An 8,767-nucleotide genomic window follows, 5' to 3' on the forward strand; every position below is an offset into this window, starting at 1 on the left:
GGTTGAAGAAAAAATAGTCTTTATTCAGCACCTACATGTCTAGGAGCTAGGCAGTACAAAGAGAAACTCAGAATCTCAACTGCTACTGGCAAAGTCCAAGGAAAAACTGAGCAGCTGCCAGCAGACTAGACATGCTCTATTTTTAGACTTGAGCTCTGCTGGTCAGTGCTGCTCCACAAACTCCAGAACACACAATAGCAACAAAACTAAAAAGACATATTGGTGCACATGTGCACTAACTCCACCCACACACAACTTGTTTACAAGAAATGTGCTGCTCGACCCCCAACCAGACCTGAGCTGAGGGAGCCTGACTAAATTTTCCTATTTTCCCCACAAATATTTAAACAATTTAAAGGCACCAATGCAAAGGTTTACAAAACACAAACACAGCTGAGGGGTGGCCCCAGTCACTGAACCCTTGGATGCCCTGGCTTATTCCCCTACTAGGACCCCCAACTGTGCTGGGACTCAGCCTACTCGTTCGCCCTGTCTCTTTTGGTGTTTCTCTAGTTTCTTGCAGGAATGAATGGAGGCTTTCACTAACCAAAAGGTCGCTGAATTGTTTCTGTGGGGAGGATATCAGCCCCTTAGTACCAGTGACTCTTCCTTGGAAGAATACAGACTCCCCACATGAAACCAATACCCCACCACCTAATTGTTTTATCTGACAAGGTAAATCTTTTATTTTTTCCATATCTTCACCCATCTCCAGCAGGAAGTAGCTTCAGAAGAATGAGACCTTTGCCCCCTTTTTCCTTATCTTTATACTTAAAAGGCAGGAATGATGGATCTTGGACATGACCAGTGCCATTGTGCACACAATAAGCACAAAATAGCCACTGGCCTCATCTTCCACTCCAGCACCAAACCCCTCCCCCCTTCCCTTTACGAGAAGCCTCGTGACTTAAGCAGAAAAGCTTTTGCTTCTGCAAGGGCGCAATTCTCGACCCTGGTGGTGGAGTTTCCACATTAGCATAATGCCCCCCCTTGATGGTATCAGCCAGCCCTTGGCATGGTATATAAGCTCTACCACCCCACACTTGGTGCTGTCCTCCATTTTGAGTGCAGCCCTGGGCTGCCCACCACTTTGAGCACAGCCTGGTAGGTTTTCTTTTCCTTTAATAAAGCTTGATTGGTACCTGGCATCTTGGCTCACTTTCTTCCAGCTAATTACAACATTTGGGGAAACTCAGTCAATTTCTTTCCTTTTTTAAAAATAAATTTTATTGTGTATATTTAAGATATACAACATGATGTTATAAGATAATATATATAGTAAAATGGTTAATATGATGGAATAAATGAACATATCCATCACCTCACATAACTACCCATTTCCCCCCTGTGGCAACAGCAGCTATAATGTACTCAATTAATAAAAATTCTGAAAACAATACATTATCATTAACTAGAGTCCTCATATTGTACATTAGATCTTTCAACTCGTTCATTCTACAGATGTGCTACTTTGTGTCCTTTGACTTACATCTCCACATTTCCTTCCCCCACACCCTGACCCTGGTAACCACTGTTTTATTCTCTATCTCTATATATTAGGGTCAGTTTCTCTTGACCAATTTTCTTTCTCTATTGTGGGTCACATTTTCCAGTTTGTATTTCTAGGTCTTTTTATTGCTTAATGGGCATCATGGCACTTGTGTTATAGTGATATTCTATTCCATTATCCTCCTTTGAAGAGTATTTGTATTTGTTCCAACCTGCTTTTACCTTGGCTGTACCCAACACCCAAGCTCTGTTCTCTATGATTAGCAGTGGATTAAATAAGTGCTCCCTTTTGTGATATTTCCCCTTAACTTCCAACCTCCCTGGAACTTTAGTCCTCTGGCCCTTCTCTTGAGAAACACTGTGGATTTCTGTTGGTATTTTTTTTTTTGAGCACCCAACTTTATCACAGGGGACTAAATAGGCTAATAACAGAATAATAGAATTCAGCCCCAAGTACAGTCAAGGGAGAACACTATCAGCCACCAAATGTGCTGATCTCACATCGAAAAAGGTTGATTGAAAATATATTGATTGCAAGGGTGATGCAAACACAAGGGTAAAATTGTAGCTCACTTACTTAGTGATGTGGTTTTATATGCTACATATGTAGAACTCTCTCATACAACAATCGACAGTTCTGCAAAAAAATGACAGCTTATGCTAAATAATTGCTCACCTAAAGAAAAAAAATCTATAACAGTTCAGAAAATAATGCAACCAATTTTAATTAAATCTACATACAGGCAATTTATTTACAAATATTTAGATTAATAGCATTGTCTTACATCAAATGAAGAGTACAGTAGTCTGAATAAATCCTTCTGTCACAAAAACCAATAAGACCCACTGTAACTAATTTGGGAATAAAAGTATTGCATCTAAACAAGCCATAGTCTTTAATTTGTGATTGATACCTTATATCCCAATGGGTTGTTTTTGTTTATTTTGTTTTTGTAAATATGTACACACAGGCTGGTCATGCTCCCTGGGCATATCCCTTGTGATGCAACAGCATAAGCAAAATGGATCACTGTAAGTCTTTAACAGAATATTCCAATATATGCCAGGAATCTTCTTCTTATTATTTTTTAAGTTAAACAAAGACAAAAAGATGAGTCCACAAATTAGTCAAGTCCTATTTTATGCATATTCCAGTTTTGGCTTTTATTTAAGATTGACTATACAATACTCTGGAACTGCCACATATTTACAACCTGGAAAGATGTACTTTTATGTTAGTTACTATCTGCAAAGAGGGATTTAAAAACATGTATTTTAAATACAACAGTTGAGCTGAGTGCATTTTATATAATACACTGAGGTTTATCAACCCTACTTCAAATAACTTCTCAGTTCTTAGCCACTGAACCATAAATTCAATTAGAAATCAATCAACAGAAGTGAAGAACTTGGTAAAACATAAATTAGTTGGCTAAAGAAATAAGATTGTGTCTCCTGCAATACAGTATTCTTTCAGTGGCCAAACCACCTAGTGCAAAGTAATAACTTACTTTGTATCAGAACAAGCACCGAAACACCATTAGAAACACTTTTCCTTTCAAAAAAACAATTTATGCCAACATGTAAAATAGCCCCTCATTCTATGAACACAAGGGTTATCTTAAATTATTTCATTGAAGTGTTAAAAATATGCAATTTAAAATCTTTTAATAGCATACCTGTGGTTCTGTCTGTCTGGATCACAGTCTGACCATTCCAAGAAGATAAATGTATAAACGCTTAAAATGTGTGATAATAAACCCAGATGTTTTTCTTTTTCTGTGCAATATGGCAAGAATGCAAAACATTTACAGAAAGAGAAAAGCAGGTTAGCACATTGTTGATTGCACAAGAACAGTTAAGAAAGTCAGCAGGTAAGCCACAGTGCAAAGATGGAACAGAATCTGCGAGTGTTAGTCCTCTGATGTTAGGATCTCTTTCCAGCATAATGTCCCCAAACACTGCCAGAACTGAGGGGTGGAGCCAGTATTACTTGTGAACTGCAGTTGTATCTATTTCCTGTGTGCAGAGCTATTTCCTGTGTGCAGAGCTAGGGCTAGGGTCTGGAGCTCACAGACCCCTCGAGCCTGTTCACAAACCCTTCACACATAGGTCTACAAGCTAGGTAACAGGAAAAGGTCCTTGGAGCCTTGGTTGAAGAAAGAATAGTCTTTATTTAGCACACACACATCTAAGAGCTAGGCAGTTCAAAGAGAAACTGAGCAGCTGCCAGCAAAGTAAACATGTTCTATTTTTAGATGCGAGCTCTGCCAAGCCACTGCTTCACACACTGAAGAACACACAAGAACAGCAAGAAGCTAAAAGTACCCTGGTGACATGCACACTAAATCCACCACCACACAACTTGTTTACAAATAATGTGCTGCACCACCCCCAACTGGACCTGAGGTGAGGAGGCCTGACTAAACTACTCTATTTTCCTCACACATGGTTACATACAGGTCATACTCTACAAATTGGTATTTTATACTGTGCCTATGCCAGTAATCAATTAATTCTTTTCATTAAAATAATACATGCAGAATGTATGGTAGATTCCTTAAATTTTATACATATTTACTTTCTGTTAAAGGGAAAAGGAAAAAATTGTGTAAAAAAAAGGATAAAGCTATTCTTTAAGCACAAAAGAAAAGATAAATGGATATTTTCCTGCTAAAGGCAAAGACAAGCAAATCTTCTCAAGAAAATTGCCACCTACACAACAGGGAATTTATCTAACAAAAACAAAAGAAAAGCAGTTATAGAACCTCTTCTCTACCATCAGAAGTCATTTCACAGCAATAAATTTATTGTTTACAATAGACATACTTGTACAGTTAAAGATGAGAGAAAGGCTTAAGATATCAAATTAAACTGTACAATGAGACAAAACCTTGCCAAGAGAGAGGGTAAAAATTATGAAGTCCAGCATCAGTGCTCAGTTTAAATTATATGTTGGTGACATACCTATCCTGAGGACAATCAAGGGGAAAAATTGTCTAGATTTACCATGCAGGAGAGATTATTACTCTACTTGCCTTTGATAACCTGATTACATTTAGTTGTTTAGCAGTTTAGTATTGTGTTAAACTGCTTTACAACAGAGTTTTGTTTTTTCTTTTTTAAAAAATTAAATCCAGTAAGATGTACAGAAGACAACAAGGCAGTAAAAAGTCCTGCTTCCAATAGACAGAGATGAAAGATCAAATGAGGGGCCCCAGCAAAGTGGTTGCTAGCCCCTCTTCTCTGGGGCTGGGGTTCACTGGTTAGCTGGCCTCCCTGAGGAGTTGAGGGTTTGTGTTGTACACAAGACTTGGCAGCATTCAGATCCAGGCTTCCATTCTGAATGTTCTGATAGATTTTCTTGACAGCCTTAAATGTGGGGAAAATAGAATAGTCAGGCGCCCTGACTCAGGTCTGGTTGGGGGTGGTGCAGCACATTCTTTGTAAACAAATTGTGTGGGGGGTGGAGTTAGTGCGCATGCCCGCCAATGTATCTTTTTAGTTTGTTGCTATCATGTGCTCTTCAGAGTTTCTGGAGCAGCAGCCTGAACTACTGGTTGGCAGAGAGCATGCATCTAAAAATAGAACATGTTTATTTTGCTGGCAGCTGCTCAGTTTTTCTTTGGACTTTGCCAGTAGCAGTTGCGTTTCTGAGTTTTCTCTTTGGGCTGCCTAGCTCTTAGATGTGTGTGTGCTCAATAAAGCTTACTATTCCTTCAACAAAGGCTCCAAGGAACTTTTTCTGGTTACCTAGCTCATAGACCTGCATGTGCAGGGTTTCTGACCCAGTCCGGACAATGGGCTTGAGGGGTCTATGAGCTCCAGACCCAGCCCTAGCTCTACACTTAAGGAAAGCATCTTCTGTGTTCTCTCCTGTTTTTTCACTTGCTTCAGGAACAACAAGCCATTTTCTTTAGTAATCTGTTTGGCTTCTTCATCTTGAGATACAGGTGCTCAGTTTCCCTGGGCTCAGATTACAGGGAATGGGTTACAGGATTACAGGCTGTGGGTTACAAGCCATTCCCAAGGTTTCAGGCCTCTTCTCTAGGCCCTCCCCAGAGGAAAGTTATTGTTGCTGGTTAGACCTATTTTTGGTACCAACTTGGGGAAAATGAGACCACAAGGGGCTGGCTTATGTAAATCCAGTATCTGGACAAGCTCAGTAGAGAATGGTTATATAACCCTGGTAGCTGAATGACCTTCCAGTTGGGGTGCTAAAGAGCGCAGAATATTCTTGAATATGTCTGGTATGTGTGATAGAATCTGACCAATGTGCATGCTCCAAAAGGAGACCAAATGAGCATGTGCAAGAGCATGTTACATAACTGGGAACCACCATCTGAATTGAATTTTCATCAGATAGCAAAACTATAGAAGCCAGCCCCAGCAGCAGGCGGGGCGGTTGTTGCTCACTGTGCTGGAGCCAGCCCACTCTCTGCCTGCAGAGTATGTACTTCTTTTTGTATCAAACATACTTTCAGCAAGCAGCTGCTCATTTTCTTGAGCCAGCCTGCACTCTGTACTGAACTTTAAGTATCTATTTCTTACTTTTGTCAGTATCTGGAGCTATGCTGCACTTTCTCTGTGAGATCTGTGTCTCTTATTCATTATATTAAATGTGTTCTCATTTCCTACTGTGACTCTGCTCTTGAATTCTTTCCTGTGCCAGAGTCAAGAACTTGGTAAGAGGATGGGGTGGGTTGAGGATGGGGTGGGTTCAAGCCGCCTACTGGGCCCCAGAGACCCTTCCTCCGACATCATTATATAACATCTCTCTGTGTCTCCAAATCCGCTTTATTTCCTGTGAGAATTATTACAGTATTGGGGTTGATGAGATTCCTTGCATCTGTCAATCAGCTGCTAAAGGGGTTTGTGGGGAAAATGAGATAATTTAGTCAGGCTCCCTGGGCTCAGGTCTGGTTGGGGGTTGAGCAGCACATTTCTTGTAAACAAGTTGTGTGGGGGTGGAGTTAGTGCACATGTGCAACAATGTATCTTTTTAGTTTGTTGCTATTGTGCGTTCATTCCTGAGTTTGTGAAGCAGAGCTGGCTGGCAGAGCTCGCATCTAAAAATTGAGCATGTTTACTCTGCTAGCAGCTGCTCAGTTTTTCTTTTTGGACTTTGCCAGTGCAGTTGAGTTTCTGAGTTTCTCTTTGTACTGCCTAAGCTCATAGTGTTGTGTGTGCTGAATAAAGACTATTCCTTCTTCAACAAAGGCTCCAAGGACTTTTTTGCCAGTTACATAGCTCATAGACCTGCATGTGAAGGGTTTGTGAATGGGCTCAAGGGGTCTGTGAGCTCCAGACCCTAGCCCTAGCTCTACAGGGTTATAGGTACTCCTTCTAGTGATGTCATACACCATTAAGTGCTCCTGCAGTTTCTGTGTAGTAGTCTTGTGTAACAGCCCCAAACCACTCCTGTCCTGCTGTATCCCAAATCTGCAGTTTGATTTTTTTGACGATTAACTTCAATTATTCTTGTACCAAATTCAACATCAATTGTTTGAAGACAGACAGCTATAATTTTTTTTCCTGTAAACTGATGAAGCAAGCAAGATTTTCCTACTCCCATGTCCCCAATAATAATATATTTAAAGATGTAAGAGTAGTTGTATGGTGCAGTTGCCATGGTGGCACTGGGGGTTTGCTGGTGGCTGGGCAGCTTTCCGGGTGTGAGGGAGGCATCAGGATGAGGAAGAGGAGTGTGGATGTGGCAGGAGAGGGGGCCAGGGTAGTCAGCCCAGCCGAGGCCCTGGCAAGCAGGTGGGAAGACGTGCTGCGGCTGTAGCGGTGGCAGTGGTGACTGCTCCTGCGTCTCCCTCAGAGTCTTCCTTGGCTGGTCCAAGGGGGCGGTGCTCCCTGCACAGGGTATCCTGTCACTCTCACAATGGTCTGCTGGTATTTTGACTGACCTGTGCAGGCTGGGGAATAATGATCTTAGAGAAACCAACAGAGAGTTACAAACCTCATGTGGTAGTTTCCCTATTTCAATGAATGACTCCACACTTCTGTCTCTTCTTTTTAAAAAAAAAAAATTAATATAGAGTTTATAGTAGTTTTCTGAGGGAATGTTAGTTTGGTGAAAGTTATACTTATATTCCTTGAAGTTTCTATTACCTTCAAGTGTTACTTTTCGGTTAGGTAGTAATATAGGGAGGTAAAGAACAGAGACTCCTGTTAAGGAGAAGCAAGTTTCAGACACAAATGCAACCCATTGCCCTAGGATATGTATCAACGGACTCTCAATGCTTCATGCTGCTGAGAGTTTAGAGAAAAGAAATGTCCCCTGCAGGACAGTTGTCAAAGATTCAGTGATGAACAGTACCTTCAAGAAGTAGTAAGGGTGATTTGGGCTCTTTATGCAAATAATCAAAAACAAATAAACAAACAAAAAAACCCTATGAAGTTTTAAGGTATCATTACAGGCGTACATGACCATAAAAGATGGAAATCTATTGAATCTGACCTCTCTGAGATTATGTGTTATCTTAAGGCTTTCTAAAAATTTCACCTTTTATTTCAGGAAAAATACTAGTATTATGGTGCTGGGATATAGAGGACTGTACTCGGTTCTGGAGCAGGTGGGTAACTGCTCATATAATAAGTAACGTTCATTGGCCCAGTGTTTACCATGCTCAGTTCCAAGTAGGTTGTACATGGTCTACCTATTGATTCTCACAACCGCCTGTGAATTAGGGAATATTGTTTACTTCATTTGCAGGAATGGCCTCTGAGGCCTATTAAGTTTCACATATTTGCTCAAAGCACATGAGTATGTAAAAACATCTGTACTCGGATTAGTCCATGAAAGTCCCTGTTCCTAACTGTGATCTTAGACACTGTTAATAATTACTCAAATAAGGTAATTAAGAAGTAAATATGAAAGCATCTCTCTCCATTGCATGTAATTTCATTCCTTCCCAACAGTTTTAGTGCTTGGTATATATTCGCTAAATTAAAAAACATGTCAGCTGGTTTGGAAGGTTTACTTCTTGCTGGGTGAAACTTAGGTTCTCCCCATCATGAGGCCATGACTCAGGGCAGGACGGCAAGACCTTCCAGGTTTACACCTGCCTTTAGGCCCAAAGACTGTTGGACACAGATGCTGAGACAATCCATTTCTGATAGGTGAACCCCATCCCTCTTAAGTCACAATTTAGAAGATGGTTTAAAGCTTCCCTTTCCTTATCGACCTGGAGAATTCCTAGTCTGTTTACACTGGTGGACTCACAGCAATCCCTTACAAATTTTCTCC

General features: G+C 40.7%; 1 pseudogene; it reads right to left on the reverse strand.

Annotated features, from left to right (window-relative positions):
* Positions 1–4,069: 4,069 nt before the first annotated feature.
* LOC134370771 (ras-related protein Rab-14-like) lies at positions 4,070–7,180 on the reverse strand (annotated as a pseudogene).
* Positions 7,181–8,767: the final 1,587 nt, after the last annotated feature.

Source organism: Cynocephalus volans, chromosome 2, assembly GCF_027409185.1.
Source record: "Cynocephalus volans isolate mCynVol1 chromosome 2, mCynVol1.pri, whole genome shotgun sequence".
Lineage (NCBI taxonomy): Eukaryota > Metazoa > Chordata > Mammalia > Dermoptera > Cynocephalidae > Cynocephalus > Cynocephalus volans.